The sequence below is a fragment of the Sceloporus occidentalis genome, unplaced genomic scaffold (genome assembly GCF_023333645.1).
Source record: "Sceloporus occidentalis isolate IW3139 unplaced genomic scaffold, rSceOcc1.0.p SCAF_5, whole genome shotgun sequence".
Taxonomy (NCBI): domain Eukaryota; kingdom Metazoa; phylum Chordata; class Lepidosauria; order Squamata; family Phrynosomatidae; genus Sceloporus; species Sceloporus occidentalis.
Window position 1 is genome coordinate 37,507,293 of NW_028316985.1, and position 13,132 is coordinate 37,520,424.

The window sequence follows — 13,132 nt, forward strand, 5'->3', positions numbered from 1 at the left end:
ATTGTGGTGTTTTGGTTCCTAAGACCATCGGAAATATGTGTTTTCCGATGGTCTTAGGCGACCCCCGTGAAAGAGTTGTTTGACACCCGAAGGGGTCGTGACCCACAGGTTGAGAACCACTGTACTAGAGTCACCATTAAAGTGAATGTAAAAGGGAGGACCTCTTGGAGAATTGAAGCTTCACTGCCTTTGTTATTGCATATGGTGGAGAATCTGTTGGCTGTCTAAAACATCAGTCAGTATTAATCTTCTTAAGGGTTAGAGACATTGTTTTAAATTTTTCCATGGTGGATAAAGACTGAGATTAGATGCTGGCCATGTAAATCAATGAAATCCATATTTAGTTGCAAAAAGACAGCTAAATGGACAGGTGGATATGAGGTTTAATAGACTATCAAGAATCACTTCTCATTGCTTCTTTAGTAGTGATGTCAGTTTCAATAGATAAAATGATATTTAAAAGCATAACCAAGACAAGTTATTTATTTGACAGCTGAACTAGAACTTGCTCTATATCCCCCAATGTGTTCATGATGCTGGATGGAGATCATGGTTTTTTTTTAAGGCACAGGTTGAGAAAATTGCTGTGCATGATATCTGGACATGTCCGAGATGAATGCTGACAGGCAACAGCAGTTAAGAGGTATGTGTGGCTGGAAATAGGCAACCAGTCATTTGGCCTTTGAGCATGTCTTACTCAGAAATGTATTTTTCTGTGGTTCTGAAAGGTTTGTAATGATGAGACATGGAAGCGAAGATTTCACTCTAAGAAGAAATATCTGCAATAAACTGACCTTTTTGAACACTTTGTCTAGCTTTGGTATTCATCTTGCATTACAATTGCAAGGTGCTTTTAAAAAAAACCAACAAGGAAGAGAAACCTTGTGTTGGGAAAAAATATTTAATTAAATCTTCACAAAGAAACAAAACAAAATTTTAACCTTGTATTGTTTCCAGCTGCAGACAGTCAGTCATTTCAAAAGGGATCATTAGGGTAGTCTTGAACTGGTTGGTTTTTTAAATAATTGATTTTCAGAGGGCTGCCTTTTCAAAGAGTTGAAGATAAATGGAGGAGGAATAGCTGCCTACACTCTGTATTACAATCCCATTGTTGACTTTGTTAAACAGGTTTTGCAGGGTTTTCTGTTTGTTTTGAAAAACCTGTTTGATTAGAGCCAACAGTGGAAGAGGAAGAGTGTATGTGTGTGTGATGAGAAATGATGTCTTTCTCAGACTAGTTTCACTCCTTTAAACTTTATTTTCAACCTTGGAGTAATGATTGGATTCAGTGAGAGACCCTGTCACTGCCTTTATAGACATTCATGTTGTCTCTTAGCTACTCAGTCTTTTGAATCCAGTCGAGCTGCTGGTCTTTTCCTTAAAAAGAAAAGCATTTGGTTAAATTGTGTGCTAAGAAAAGATATTTTACTAGATAGCCTTAGTTGTTTTGCATTAAGGGAAGATGAAAATGTTTTGCATTCAGAAATTCTTGATGCCATACTGTCTTTCACAGGTGTACTGAACATTTACTTTTGTACTTTTCCCTGTTGGTTCAGTATTATTGTGATACCATAATATCTTACTACAAAATATCATAATAATAATACAAAAAACTGTCATCTTTTGGCCTGAGAGGGAGTGATCAGGCAGACCCAGCTCCACCAGGGATAGCCTGAAGGAAGAGGCTCCTCTCTCCTAAACTGTCATCTTCTGGCCTGAGAGGGAGTGATCAGGCAGGCCCAGCTCCACCAGGGCTAGCCTGAAGGAAGAGGCTCCTCCCTCCTTAACTGTCATCTTCTGGCCTCCTATTCCCCTCCAGCTATTGCTCTGACTGTGTGGGGGAGAGGCTTGCGTACCCTAATGAAGTTGTGAGCTATGCTGGCGGTGGTATAATAACCACCGGTAGGGCTCCCATGCCAGACAGGTCACAACCGAAGGGTCTGACCAAGAGCGCCAAAGGGCAGGATGGGCTCTCTAGCCTTATGGCAACCATCCTTGGAGAAGGAAAACTAATCCCAAACCCGGGCAGATGGTGCTCGTCTAACCCTGTAAGGTCAACCATCTAAGAGAAAGAAACTCTAATGAAACCTACAACCCAAGGACCTCGCTGCCACCATCCATGCTTGTCAAGGCTTCAGCAATTGAACCTCTGGTTTAAAGGGTGAGGCCAGTTCTGTGCACCCTGCACTCCACCAGAAAAATCCATCGCACAGGCTCGAAGGATGCATCCAACGTCATCAACGTGTTTGTAGAAAGCACAGATGAGTCCTTCCTGAATCTTCATTCGCGAAGTAAAGCCAAGAATTGTGATACCAGAAGAAGGTATTATTGTGGTACCTTTCTAAGATTTTGCATACAGACTTTCATGCAATAGTTCAGGTTTTGCACACCTCAACTTGGACATTCAGTGCCCTTTACTTCTGTATCTTCATAGAAATTGGAGCATTAACACTTTATTTGTTACCTTATCAGGAGAGAAGAAAAGGCTCTAGTTAGTGGCTGATTGAATTGTAGTGCTACATACTGTGTTGTGTGGAAGGGGCAGGGTCATAGAAAGAGCTAAGATTGGTGGAACTGCATGGGCAGCTGAGAGTAGCAAAGTTTCAGGGTAAAAGTACTGGCAGTACTTCATGCAGTTAAGTGACCTATGTATGATTTACCTGGATTGCACTTGCTTTTACAATCTTGGGCATGACATTGCCTTTCTAGCTTTGATCTTTGCTTTGTGAAATTGAGGACACAGTTGGCAGTCATAGCTACTTGGCACCCAGCGAGCTTCCTATGTCCATAGTGCAAGTGAGATTCAAAGTGAATGAACAACTTGCTTTCTTTCTGCTTTTGAGGGAAGGAGGTTGGATTTGCTGGCCTTCTATTTCATTCCAACCTCTGGCATTATCTCTTAAATCCTTGCATCCAAACTAACCCCTGAATTTGAGAAACGTACCTCAAGCATTAGTTGTACAGCTGAGAGCCAGCGTGGCCTAGTGGTCTGAGTGTTGGACAATGATTCTGGAGACCAGGATTCAATTCCCTCTTGGCCATGAAACCAACTGGGTGACCTTGGACACGTCACACTCTCTCAGCCTCAGGGGAAGACACTGGGAAGCAGAACAAATCTTGCCAAAAAAACCCAACCCATGATAGTTTGCCTTAGGGTCACCCTAAGACGGAAACTACTTGAAGGTACACAACACACACAGTTGTACAGCTCAGTCCTTGTCTCCTTTGGAATCTCATCCCCAGTTTGTTTACAACTATGGCTTATCTTTTGACCCTTGGTGGGCCCACAATTGCAGCTCATCATATCTCACAGATTCCCCCAGCTATCATGTCTATTTGCCGTGCTGGCTAGAGGATTCTGGGAAATATAGTCCAAAATCCCCTGTAGGGATGCTGAGAGTGGGCTCAGCTCCCTTCTACATCTTCATGTAAAGAACAGGATCTGTATGCCCTGCTTTTACATACCAGTGGGATAGAGATACGAATTAATGTCCCTGCCTTTCTTGTGACTGTCCTCCTTGGCCCTACATTGTCCATTTCTGGTTTCCTAACAACTGGCCACCAGATGGCGCTGTTGCAACACAGCAAACACTGTGACTGTCTCTTTAAAAATAAATCAGTGTTCCCACTTGAATTGCACAAGATCTGAAAGGTTATTGATATGGAATTAAAGAGAAGGGAGGGGAGTGAATTGCTTTGTCTGCTGACATTAATCCAGCCCCAGCTCTGCAACCTCTGTGGTGTTTGAAGGTTCAGGGTATTTTCTTCCATTAGAAAGCAGTTGTGTTTTCTTTCCTTCTAAGCCAATTTGATCTGGCATGAAAAATGATCAGGCTACAGATTTAACAGCACCATATATTTTAGTCCTCTTTTTTTTAGGTTGGTTTTATTTGCATGAGCGAACAGCTTCAAGGAAAATGAATAACACAAAAATATCTTTATGTCATGAGGAAAAAGCATTGAGAATCTAGAGAAGGCTGGACTGACTTCAGTTCTGTCAAGCCCCATCTGTTCTAGAGAAGGAGAAAATCTCCAGAGGAAAGTGTAACAACTCCTATGGAGGACAGGAATATAAAGATGTGCGGCAAAGGATGTGTTTTGTTATTAAATAATGAGCAAGAAATTTCAATGATGCATTTCTGTGCATCAAAAGAAAGCTTGAAGTTAGTGAACATCATGTTCCTAGCTCCCTCTCATCTTTGAGTGAAGCTATAGCAAGTCTCAAAATTCAACATAAATTGAAAAGTAATACCTGAATGTATGTGTGTGTTGATCCAGCTTTTCACTTGGGAATTCTAGTGACATCCATGGCGTGCAGGGCCTTCCATCAGTTTAAGGTATATAACGCGGAGGGCCTCTTGAACACGATCCAAGTTCTAGTAATTTCCATACTAGATTATTTACAATTTGGGAGTTGCCTTTGGCATTTAAAGTGCTGCTGCTTGCCTTTTAAATCCCTATAATACTTGGGGACTGGGTTATTTGTAGAATCATTTTCCCCCCAAATGTGTCGGCCTATGTGCTGAGATCTTTGTAAGCAGCCCTTTCCACAAGGCATCCAAGGCATCTTGAAGGGCAGCTGATAGCCACTATTTGACTGTTGCATACCAACTATAGAATAGATTTCCCTGGGAGGCTCACCTAGTGCCTACTTTTATTTATTTAAGGTCTTTTAAAGGTAGTTCTTTAATTTTATTTCTCTTAATGCTGTTGTTGTTTCTGCTGTTATGAAGTGTGTGTGTGTGTGCATTTATTGCTTTTGATTTTACGGTTAACTTGTTTCACTATGTTGTAATAGCTGCATTGGGAGCATTTTGTACTGAAGGTGTGAGGTTTAAATACAATAAATAAAGTGTTCACCTGTCATTACTATTTAACTACAATATAGCCAGTGAACAGTGATTGGTAACCTACAGACTAAGGAGGCCCAGTTTTTTTAATTGGTTAAAAGACTGAGAAAATCAATGCTAGATATTTTAGTCAAGTAAAAGAAACTTTGACGCAGGTTCTATTCTATTCTATTGTATTCTGCAGAATACTTGTCTTCAGTTAAAACACTTCTTTTTATACTTGGATTTTGTAGAATAAATATCATGTGCATCTAATTGCATCTTGGACTATGCTTACAAGTGTGCAATTAAAAACAAACCGCTTAAAAGGGGGGGGGGGAGGGGAATTAAAAATAATGTACAAGGTTCATTGACAAAGCCGTATTCCTTGGGTGTTCCTCTAGTGGCAGAAAAACAAAGAAAAAGGAGGAAAAAGTTATTGCCATAAATCTGTGAAACTAAATAATTCATGTGATGAGAAGAAATAGGGACAGGTAGTCTCTTAAAGTTTATTCTTCCAAATTATTTTGGAAAGAGAGATCTTCAGCACAACTGTTTAACCAACATATGACTAAGCAGTTAAAGCAGAGAAGGCAGCCTGTCTTTTCATGACATGTGGCTTAGATGCCTTTTCAATATTTAATTTTCAGATAAGAAAAAATATATATACTTTAAGGATACTTTTGAGAACTGACATCTTATGTAATGATGATGATCACCATCACAATATGTCTTATATGCAAGTATATCAGGATGCTATACTATATGATCAATTTAATTTAATGATCAATTTAAGCAGTTTAAAACAATTTAAAATGCTAAGAACAATTTCGATACACTATCTGTAGTCTGTACAATAAAGATCAGAAACATGATTGCAAATTATTTTTAATCTAGATAATATTGGCTTTAGATTTTTAAATTATCACTAACTGGATTACTTGGTGTGTCCTTAATATCCAAGAGTAGTTCTCTTCTGCTTTTAAATCTTTGAGTGCTTCCAAAAAGGGGTTTTCTGTTGTACTTGTCTTAACCCACCTACAGGATTTTATGGGAGATCCAGATGGTGTTTTTGATCTGTAGCCCTCATGTGTTTTTGCTACTTCTTCCATGTTTTCCTACCAGAAAAAATGGATTAGGGAAAGACAGATGGAATATTGAGTCTTTTGAGTAGGAAGCACCTTCATATTTTTTTTCTTTCAATTTAAAAATTAACTTTTTCCTTCACTGATACTATGGTATAAACTTAATTCATGAGGTTACAAAATGAATAGTTTGTTATCCAATATTTAATTTTGGTTTTCTGCATGCAATAATAATAATAATAATAATAAGAAGAAGAAGAAGAAGAAGAAGAAGAAGATTTATTTATAATCCATCCAATCACGAAGAATCTGGGCAGGTTACAACAGTAAAAATAATTTAAAAATACAATAAAATACAAAATTAATCCTTACCCAACCCCCACAATTATTTGTATCTACTCTGACTATCTTAAATTTACTTCATGCCCTGACAACATTCCTAAATTGATCTAGAATATTTAAGAGCTCTGTGGCATATTCTAGATTTAGCAAGTCAGTGTCTATCCATAACAAAACACTAGGGGAAAAAACCAAATGTCTAGTTCTTTGGCTGTATGGTAGCAGAAGCCATTGAGCATCACACTCTCAGAGGAGTTAATATATCACCTAAAACGATTCAAGGGACACACAATACCAGACATTTTTTAATGCACAGCAGCTTGATGTGACCTCACCTTCAGGCAAGAATTAAGTAGGAAAGGAGAGAAAAGAGTAATATTATAAAATCTGTATCAATTCACAGTTTATTCATTTTGTATTTACAAATACTTTGTTAATTTAATATTCATATTGCTAAGGTGATATTATCTGCATTTAATTTTTATAGTTATGAATAAATGCACATGAAAAACTGCAATTGATAAAAAAGTCACTTCCTGCAAATAATGGATCTGTTTCATGACTGTGAACTGCTGATATTTCTAAGAAATCCAGATTTCAAATTGCCCTCGCTGGGTATAATTTTGAACATAACAATGTGCTAACAAATCGCTAACATGCAGGACATATGTAGAACTACAACAATGGAAAATGTTTGGTTGCCTTTTAAGGAAAGGGACTCATTTTTTAGATGGGATATATAAACTAATGATAAAAGGCCAGTCTGCATTCTGCATCTGTATGGAATTTGGTCTGAGGACTCAGAATCGATTTTGACATCCCATTGACCAGATTAAATTTCTGAGGACACTGTTTATTTGGATTGGGACAACAGAAATTAGTGGCACAGCTAATTTTATAAAGTTATCTGTTAAGAGAAATGCAAAGGGATCAGATCATGAGAAAATGTCAGACATCTCTCCCAAATAGGGACAGCACAATCCTCCCACAGAGAGAGTTTATAGAGCAAATCTGTGCTTTCTTGTTTCTCCATGAATCTATTCTTCACTCACAGCTCAGGTGGGGAGCAATTTCATCCTCTAATGTAGTTGTAGCTTTCTGACTGTGAAAGTTGACTATCTTGGTTCCTCTACCAATATTCTGATGTCTTGGGTATCTGACTGAAGTCCAGAATAGCTGCTTTGCAGCAGAGCATGGATTATGACCCTTTCCCTTGACTCTCCTGCTCTGAGGACAGAGCTTTTGTACTTTTCATGCTGGAGCAGAAGATAAAATTGCAGCAGGCACAACCAGGATCTACTACTTCTAGGTAGAATCTGGGTTTGCTTTGGGTGGAGAAGCAATAGCAACCTCCTTGCTCTTCCTACTAGACTTCCTGGCTGTTTCTCTCTGTTGAAGGCCCAACTATGTGTGCCACACAGAATTTACAGAGGCCCCTTAACTAACCTACTGCTTCAAGTGTGGTGGAAGATACTATCCCATGCCCAGCGTTAGTTAGCCCCCAGTCCATTCAACATCTGTACATAGCAAGAGGATATCATCATGTCCTTGCTTCAGTCAGCAAATGTCTTGACCTGGTCCTGGTCATTACCCTTGTTGGGGTACATAGTAAAAGATGACACCTGCAGTAGGTCTTCATGTAGACAGGATGAGGACTCTTCTCAGTTGTAGCATCTTTGTGTATAAGACAGAGGTATTTCCTTGTGTGCAATGACGCTGGTATATTAAAGTAAAGGCCAGCCCCACATATGCTGTATATAACTAAGGCTTCAAGGGAGATCCACTCAAATGTTACCTCCTTAAGAAAGCACTAACTCCATATCTGCCCCTTGCAGAATATCTGTCCATTGCTGTCTTTTCAGTTGATGCACAGTTCCCAGGTGCCAGAAAGGCTGTTTCCACCTCTCACAGCCTTTCTTGCTCTGGTACTTGGTGGGAAAGGCAGGGGAATGGCCTTTGTAATATTATAGCAAAAGGTGGGGTTGGCAATACTGCAGATAGTGGCAGAAGGAGGAGAATCGATTTATTCAAGACGCAGAAAACATCAGAATCAAAAAGATGCAGGTTAAATGGGTGTAGCGCGTGACCCCCCCTCCTCTGAATCGCTTGAGCAAATTGATTCAAGTGGGAACCAGGGTCATTTGAACCGGTTCAAACCGATAGTAGGAATCAGGCCTAAGACAACACAGCAGGTCAGGAGTGGAGGAGAAGCAGTAACATTATTAGCTCCCTGTCTCACTGCTTTTAAGAAAAGTAAAGATATCTCTTCAGAATACCTTTTTCACTTACTATCTCATTATTGTGATTTTAATTACTTGATTAATGGTAGTAATTTTTGTTGTCTAATCTGTTTTTAATTTGTATTTAATCTCTTCTTAATTCTTGTTATTCCTCTTGTTTTTTTTTTCCATTAGGCAGAACAGAAATATAAAAATAATGGAAATGGAGGAGTGCACAATCTAAAATAAGCACAATTTCCCCTTTGAGCAACTCTCTGCTCAGCTGCCATACATACTTGATGCTTGGAAGATTTGGAACCTGCAGTTTATCCCCATAAGTCCTATATGCCCTTGTACTAGCTGTCAGGCCCCTAGTGACTTGTCCAGAGGCCAGACTCTCCAGTTTGGCTTCAAGGCCTTTTGAGAATTAACAAGGTCCCGGGAGCTGTCACTGTGAAGGGTAATAATAACATGAGACAGAATTCTTGTTCTAATTTTAAGAAAGGCTTGCCAACAACTTATTTCTCTGTTTCACATGAAGTAGAGTAAGGGGATGGAGAAGTCGAGAATGAGAAATATGAACTATAAAAATAGCTTTGATTGCTATGCCTGCTGTTCCAGTTACAGTCTGTAATCCACCCTGTGGCCTCCTGGTTCCCATCTACACAGTGAGTTACATAATGGGAGACACACTCAGGCGTTCAGCCTCGGCACAGGGGAAGAGTGACGTGACATTTACGCTGCTTGTGTTTCCCAATCTGTTCCTCCAGCTGGGCTTCTTTCCAAAGCCTGTAAATGCTGAGCTGCTTTTAAGGGGTGGCTGTGACAGACACCTGGGAGCAAGCATGGAGACTTGCTAATAAATGAGAAGAAGAGTTTCCCCCTTGTATCAGAAAGCAGGCTCTTGGGACTGTACTGGGGGCTGAGCTGAGAAGATTGCCTTTTTGTGGTAGTTTGGATGAACTTAATGTGAAAAAGCCAGGATGATGGGAGGGGTAAAAAATGAGGTACATCCCCATCAGTGGCTGCTGTTGGGGGGAAAGTCTACTTACAAGTGATCAAATATTAGGTTGACCCTGAGTAAACAAATAGGTTTACAACAAAATCCAGAATCCACAAAACAGTGATACCATTATTGGCCAACCAAAATACACAAAATAGACCATGCAAGCTTTCAAACTTTCTCTGGCTTTTTAATCAGGTAAAGATGTTAAAAAATCATACAGAAGAAGAAAAAGTGTATGATTTTAAACAACTTTGCCTGATGATGAAGTGAGTGAAAGCTTTGAAAGTTTGCATGACGTACAGAATAGTACAAAAAGAATGGTGCAAAGCCAAATAAGAACAGCATTATTTTTACACCATTCTTTTTGAATCGTCCAATATTTTGTGCATTTTGGTTGGCCAATAAAGTACCGGTTGGGCATCCGTAATCTGAAAATCTGAAATGTTCTGGACCTCTGAGACAGAATCGTTGCCAATCCAGCACAAGATTACTTGGAAGTTGTGCTTTGGGTGAGGACAGCAGTTGAATTCCAAAGAATTTGTGTGGTCCAATAATACTAAATTAGGGAAACACTGCTAAAAGGGCAAATAGACACAACTTAGAAATACAGTATATAGTAAAAAACAAAAACAAAACCCTAGCTATTTATTAGTACATCACCCCCATTGTTATCATTACTTTTATATACTATTATAGTAACTTCACTCCTTTTGTGATGGGTTCCATTACTTTTTTATTTAGATGGTTGTGACCTTAATGTTAGTTCTACAGTTAGAGGGCTGTAATCATTTCTTAATTTTTGAGAACAGGAAAGTAGAGCTACTTTTTAAAATGTTTTAAACTGTAATTATAAGTTACTGTTTTGGGAGGTGCCTTGGCTTAGAACTACAAGTAAATACTTCTAAAAATTAACTTTAACTCTAGTAACAAGATGTTGTGCCTCTTTCTTATTGGACTGAAGAATGATCTAGGAATGGCAAAGTGCACCCTCTGGGTGCTCCATCTTCCACAATCCCTTATCATTAGTTGGGCTATCGAGGGCTGCTAAGAGTTGTAGAATATCTGCTGTGATTATTGTTTAGTGTTGGCTGCTGGTTTTTAAAACTATGAAATGTGCACCTACCCTTCTCCTTCTCTTCCCAGTCTGACACTAAATTTTTGGAAAAATTGCAAAATAGATCTACAATGCAAAACAGCAGCAGGTTGAGTGTCCAGGTAGATAGATAAAAAGGAGTTGTACAAGTTACTAGATGGTATAGTGTGGAAACTTGACATTATTTGGATGCGAAAACAGAACACCCAACAATGAAAAAATGCCTTAAGGCCAGAGACTTATTTATTATTACCTAGATGTTAAAAGTGTGATAGGGATCCAAAATTTTGCATAGTGTTCTACCCTATAACTGAAGTTTATTGTCACATCATATTATAATTGTAACTTTAAAAATATAACTAAAATGAAATGAAATTAAGGTGTTATTTTCTACATATTTTAAAACAATCTTAATTTTTTTTGAAAGCCAGCATTTCTTTGATACAGAGTCAAACAGGTTTTTAAATTGTTTTCAAATATCAAAGTCCTTTATTTCATTTTGACTGATTCCCTGGCAAACCAGCAAGAATAGAGCAGGTTCCACAACTGAGGTGCTGCTATAGAGAAAGCCTTGTATCATTTAGTCACCAACGTTACTTCTTGGGGTGGCAGAATTTACACCCCAGTGTTCTCAGATATCCTATCCCCCCGAGACATTTAGGGTCAAAATCAGCACTTTCAACTTGGAAGCAAATTGGAAGCTAACGTGTTTGGCATGTGGCTGGCAATACGTAATCTCTAAGTGCAGCCATCTGATTGTCACATTTTGCACTGAAATTCTGTAAATGAGATACTATGAATAAACAAAAGCCTTGTCTCAATAAGAAGCATTTGAAGAGGGCCCAGTGACCAGCTTTGGTTGGTAAAGCCACTGTGAAGCCTGAGAAGAACATTTCACTCTCCAAGAAGAGCCTCTCCAGTCTGCCAGGCTGGTGGTTTAGAACAAAGGGCAGCTGCATACAGAGCAAGGGGTTCCTAATTCTCATAGGCAGATGCCTTCAAGGCAAACAGGCTTAGAGCCAAGAGGTGGCATGCTCCACACAGCTGGTCACCACTAGTAAATGATCCGAACTGGTGAAATCAGTTATCTTGCAAATTTATATATCCCATAACATCCAGTGGATCCTCCAGCAGGCTCTGGCTTCCTGGGCCAAAAAGACTATGGGCTGCTTCAGCAAATTACCAGACAGGCTGGGCCTGATTTTGCCATAATTATTTTTTGGCTTCCAATATGTAGAATCCCTTGCCAGCATAGGAAGGTCTGGGAGATATAGTCCAGAAAAGTAAACTGACTGGTAACACAGTCATAAGGGCCTCAATATTGTTCTACAAGCCTGTAAAGTGAGATCCTCTAAATGCTGTTGGACTGCAATGACCAGCATTCTTCAACATAAGTTATGCTACCTAGTGCTAATGGGTGCTGCAGCTCAATATCTGTAAAGTTGCACTTAGTCTGCCCTTGCATTAGGCATTTTCACTAGTTTATAAACACCTTTCCCACAAAGTGCCCATGTTCCTGCTTCCTGCCTCCAAATCATTTCTTTTTGAGATTCCAGGCTTGCAGCAATGACTCCTTTTTTCATTTCACACGCATGTCTCTGAGCAATGTCTGTGAAATCCTACCCTTTCCAATTGCACAAGAAGAAACAGTAGGGTTCTGGCAATGGCAGTCTCAAAGAGACAGATGCTGGGCATTTGCTTTGATGATGCTAATTCGTCTGGGATCAAGTGAGAGACGTGCAAGTGTCCTCTTTGTTCTGCTACAATCATACATCTGAATTAGTCTACAGTCTTTGGTCAACAAAGGTGAGCCCCACTGTTTTTGCTGATCTTGAATCATCCTATTTTAGTCCCTGGGGCAGGGACAGAAACTGATTATGTGTGCAGATAGATTGCGTGGAAATTATGTGAGCTTTCATTACCATTTTAAAAAAAATCCACATCAGTTCTATTAATACTGTGGTGGTGGTGGTTGTGTGCCTTCAAGTTGTTTCTTACTTATGATGACCCAAAGGTAAACCTATAGTGGGGCTTTCTGCGGCTGAGAGTGCATGACAGTCTTGCCCAAGATCACCAAGTGGGTTTCTATGGCCAAGTGGGGACTTGAACCGTAATGTCCAGAGTTGTAGTCTAACACTCAAACCACAATACCACATTGGCTCCATTAATATTAAGGGAGACTATCAAATTGGAAGCATATGTATGCAGTAAAAATTTGGGTAGACAATGTGACTGTAATGTGGATTTGTAATTGGTTGACTGGCTGAATCCAAAGGGTGCTCAACAATGACTCTTCTTCATCCTGGAGACAAGTGACCAGTGGGTGCCAGAGGGTTCTATCCTGGGCTTAGTGCTATTCAACATCTTTATCAATGACTTGGATGAAAAAACAGAGGGCATGCTTATCAAATTGGCAGATGACACCAAATTAGGAGGATTAGCTAATACCCAGGGGACAGGTTCAAAATTAAAGATGACAGTAATAGATTAGAAAGCTGGGCCAAAGCTAACAAAATGAGAGCTGTTTGACAGTGGAACACACTTCCTCTGAGAATGGTGGA